This window comes from Myotis davidii, unplaced genomic scaffold, assembly GCF_000327345.1.
Source record: "Myotis davidii unplaced genomic scaffold, ASM32734v1 scaffold149, whole genome shotgun sequence".
Taxonomy (NCBI): Eukaryota; Metazoa; Chordata; class Mammalia; order Chiroptera; family Vespertilionidae; genus Myotis; species Myotis davidii.
This window is the reverse complement of record NW_006352194.1, coordinates 5,395,733-5,400,676: the sequence shown is the minus strand read 5'-3', so window position 1 is coordinate 5,400,676 and position 4,944 is coordinate 5,395,733. Positions and strand designations below refer to the sequence as shown.

At 51.7% G+C, this 4,944-nt stretch overlaps 1 pseudogene; it reads right to left on the bottom strand.

Moving 5' to 3' along the window:
• Positions 1-241: 241 nt before the first annotated feature.
• Positions 242-959, bottom strand: LOC102757399 (annotated as a pseudogene).
• Positions 960-4,944: the final 3,985 nt, after the last annotated feature.

The following is a 4,944-nucleotide window of genomic DNA, read 5'->3' as shown; positions in this document are numbered from 1 at the left end:
GACCTCTGACATGAGATCTAAAGGATGAAAAGATCGAATTGGGTGAGGCAGAGGCAGGAAGAAGAGGGAACTGCATGTGCAAAGGCTCTGGGGCGGGAAGGAATCGAAGAAACAGAAATAGGGCCATAGAGGCTGGAGTGCAGGTCGGGGGGACCAAAAGGGTCTTGCAGGCTGTGTGAGGTTTGGGTCTTGATCCCAAGAGCAGTGGGGAGCCACCCGTGTTTCAAACAAGATGTCCCAATCAGATCTGCATTTGGATGGGGCCCACTCTGGCTGCTGTGAGGTGAAAAGATTAGCAGGGGTAGGGGGGACCCAGAGACAATACTGGGACACCAGGCAGGACACTTTTTTTCCCCCTGCCGCAGGTTTATTTGTACAAACAGCACAGGAGGGCACCAGCGCCACGCAGACAGCAGCCCAGGGGCCCCCCAGTCCTTCCGTCCTCACGTCGGCAGACAGAGGCCTTCGTGGTGGGCTGGGCACCTTTGGAAGCAGGAGCCTGAGCCCCTTTGGGAGCCTGAGCTGCAGCCGCACCCACAGCCTGGGGCTTGGTTTCCGCCGTGGCCTTGGCCTTTGGCCGGCAGAGCCTGAGCCCCTTGGCAATGCGGGCACGAGCACGTTTCCCAAGCTTGGGGTGAGCGATGTAGGCAAGTCGACTGAGCTTGTGGCTGCAGCCCTTTGGGATATTGGGCCTGGGCTCCTTGGGCTTGACCAAGGCCCTGATGGCCTCAGCGCGTGCGCTCACGGCCTTGGCGTTGTTGGCCTGCATCTTCTTCGGGCCCTTCTTGTTGTGCTTCTTGGCACAGCGCATGTTCCTTAGGAATTTGGGGTCTACCCCCTTAAGAGATTCGTATCTTTGTGACCAGGGTTTCTTGATGCCGTTTCTGTGCTATTTTCGCCACTGGTTGTGCACGATGTGGTTCTTGGACTTGCCCATCTCTGCACCGAAGCCCATGGCTCCCAAAATGCCAGGGACCGGAAGAGAGCCAGACAGGACATTTTTATGAAAGCCTAGGCCAGAGACGATGGCACCTGCAGTAGGGTGTTGGAAAGACGCTGAGGAGGGGAAATGGGCAGTCCCTGGTGATGGACGGATATTGAGGTGAGGGAGGGGTGTCCAGGGGGACTCCCAGGTTGTGGCTCATGCACGGGGTGCAGCTGAGGCGGACTGTTAGAGGATCAGGTGGGGCGATCGCGTGTTGGACCGGGACAGGTTGAGCTTGAGGGATGTCTGAGAGACCCGAGTGGAGATGTGGTACAAGCAGTTGGATGTACCCACCTGGGGCTCAGGGAGAAGCTGGGCGAGAATGAGGCCCTTAACCTTGACATCAGAGACACTTGAGGCCGGGGCATTCTATGTTGTGGGGACCTGCCTTGTGCATCCTAGGATGTTTAGCAGCAGCCCAGGCCTCTCTCCGCTAGGTGTCAGTAGCAGCCCTCTCTTGTGACAACCACAAATGTCTCCCCACATCGCTGAATGCCCCTTGGAGGGCCAGCTGCCTCTGGTGTGATACCCTGGGCTAGAGGTACACACCTGGGAGTCATCAGCATCTATGTGGGTGTGGGTGAGATCCCCCAGCGAGAGAGAATGAGATGGAGGGAGGAGAGGATCCGGGAGGAAGTGTTGGGTGCCAGCATTTAATGGACAGATAAATTACAATGGGCCATCAACGAGCGAGGGGAGGCCGAGAGCCAGGAGGGGAGCCAGAAGCCAGAAATACAACCGAGGGAGTGTTTCCAGAAGGAGGGGGTGGCCATGGGCATTAGGTGCTGCTGAGAGAGCAAGTGTCCCCAGCCTGAACAATGTCCACTGCGTTTGCCTGGGAAGCCATTCAGGTTTTATAGCAGATTGACCAGCAGGGGGCAGCACGACCTTGCAGGCAAGGACGTGGTGCAAGCCCTCAGGTTTGGTACCCAGGAGAGCAAGAAGGTGGGCTGGAGGGGGAGCCCCAGTTGGGTGGGGAATAGGGTTAGGAGTGGGTGGGGTGCCCCAGCTCAGGCGGGGTGGGGAGCAAGCTGGCGAGGACTCCTGGGGTGTCTCTGGAAATAGGACCGCTTTGTGGGCAGAGGGGAGAGCAGCCTGGATGAGACAGGGAAATAGATCAATACTCACTGTTTCCCTGGACCCAAAGGGGAACTGTGCTGGGTGACCAGAGGGTTCTAGGGAGAACGAGATGAAGAGCTCAGCTGAAGAGTGAGCCTTACTCAAGCCTCCAGGAGAGTTAGGGTCCCGGATGCAGCCTCTGGGAGTCCCCAGCAGCCGGAGCAGGCTGAGCTGACCCCAGCGGCCTAAGCCCTCCTCTGTCCGGATGAGGCCTCTGGAGGGCCAAGGAGCCGGGGTAGGGCCGGTCCCACCAGGCTTGACTCTCCTGCCAGCAGGTGGCATGGCAGCATCCCCTCCTCCCCTCTCCAGGCCCCTTCCCTTCCCTGCTGTTGTCTCCGTGGGCACCTCACCCAGAGCCTGTTCCCTCAGACATGGGATCCATCCGCACGAGCCTGCGAGCATGGCCAAGACTGGGGTGACCAGCCAGGCCCTGGCGGCCTGTGTGGACGGGGCTCCGGCCAGTATTGCCCTTCTTCACCAGGTCCCACCTGTGCCCTGAAGCTGGGCCTAAGCTCCAGGAGGGTGTCTGAGAATGACAACGGCCTCGATCGCAGGGAACAGAACAGTTCCATTCGCCCCCGTGTTACAGGAGGAAACCAGAGCACACAGTCAGAGAGGGAAGCCTTGTGGCAAAGCAAGGACTTGAACCCAAGACGCCCGGGTTCTTTTTTCCTGGTGGGCAGTGTGGAGTGTGATAACTGAGCAGTAGCGGAGCACATCTCCAAGGGGGATCTTTTCAGAACAGAGCATGTCACTCATTCTCTGTGCCATCTCTGTGTCTGGGCACCGAATTGTGGGAAACCGCCTGTTGTCTTCACTGGCAGAGAAGTGTAGACAGAGAACCCCGAAGGCTGGTGACCCCTGAAGTCCTGGCAAAGGTCAGGGCTGTGCACCCATTGTTAGTCCAGACCAGCCCTGGGCAAACTACTGCCCGCAGGCTGGATCCGGCCAGTTTGAAATGAATAAAACTGAAAAAGAAAAAAAAAAGACCAGTACCCTTTTATGTAATGATGTTTACTTTGAATTTATATTAGTTCACACAAACACTCCATCCATGCTTTTGTTCCGGCCCTCCGGTCCAGTTTAAGAACCCATTGTGGCCCTCTCACAGGTGGTCCAGACAATGGTAGCTGAAGCAACTTCCCCAGTTATTATTATGTAAATCCTTGCTGATGGGCTAGTCTGCCTGATCCTGGAAATTGCCTGCCTAAGGGAGATGGGTGGATCCCAGACCAATAAAATGTTGTCTGGGCCTGAGCACAGGTGGAAGTCCTTCCCCTTGAGTTGGACTTACCCGCCTGGCCCCCCAATATTTCCAAATTATCTTTTGTCTCTTCTCTTTCATTTGTGTGCGGCTCCTCTTCCAGATCCTGAACCCTGAACCACGAGGGACGTGGAGGGAAACATTTACAACACAAAGCCTCAACTCCAAAGGATCAGAAACAAACGGGGCTGGGGACTGTTTAACACATTGTATGAGGTGGCCTCATCTTACTTTCAAAATTGGAAAAATAAGTAAGACAAGAAAAGAAAGTTATAGGCTCATTTCCCCGATGAACAATGAAGATGAAAATCCTAAATAAAGTATTGGCTAACTGAATCCTATGCTTGTGTTTAATCATGGCCAAATGGAGTTTATCACAGATAAGAAAGGAGAATTAGCCTCAAAAATTTCATCCATTAAGTTTTTCGTGGTAATAGACTCAAGGAGGAAAAAAAAAAATCGCATGATTATTTCATTGTAGGGACACACACATAAAAAACTTTTGATAAACTCAGCAATTATTGACGATTTTAAGTCTTTAAAATATTCTTAACTAGGAATAGAAAAATAACTTACAAAATTTTGTAAACAGCCCTAACCGGTTTGGCTCAGTGAACAGAGCATCAGCCTGCGGACTGAAGGGTCCCAAGTTCGATTCTAGTCAAGGGCATATACCTTGGTTGTGGGCACATCCCCAGTGGAGGGGCGAGGGGGGGCGGTGTGCAGGAGGCAGCTGATTGATGTTTCTCTCTCATCGATGTTTCTAACTCTCTATTCCTCTCCCTTCCTCTCTGTAAAAAATCAATAAAATATATATTTTTTAAAAATTTTGTAAACATTATATGCCAAAAACTTAGGAGCAAATAGATTCTTAATGGGCAAAATGATGCCTCTAAGATAAGAAAAAGCTGCCCAATATCACAGCCACTATTTAACTTGGCCTTGGGGTTCTAGGTGACATTACAAAGAAAAGCAAAAGAAGCATAGGATTGGAAGAGGTAAAACTGTCTTTACCTGCAGACTATAGTTACCTATACAGAAAACCCATGCAATAATTATCAGATAAAAGATATACCTATAAAAATAGTAGCATTTCCCCGTATTTTCTGTAACCATTTGGAAAATATAAAAAATATTTTTAAAAAATATAAGAATAGCCCTAGCCAGTTTGGCTCAGTGGCTAGAGCATTGGCCTACGGACTGAAGGATCCCAGTTTTGATTCTGGTCAAGGGCATGTACCTCGGTTGCAGAATCCTCCCTGGTCCAGGGCCCTGGTCAGGGCACGTGCAGGAGGCAACCAATCGATGTGTTTCTCTCACATCGATATTTCTCTCTGTCTTTCCCCCTCTCTCCACTCTCTCTAAAAATCAATGGAAAAATATCCTTGGGTGAGGATTAAAAAATATATATACATACATACACTAATAAAAGATAAATATGCTAATTGACTGTACCTTTGATCTACCCATCAGCCAATCAGAAGAGTATGCAAATTAACCCAACAAAGATGGCCGTTAAGTTTGCATACTGCAGGCGGGGCGGGACAGCATGAGCCGCCATCCGGGCCTTCTGTGT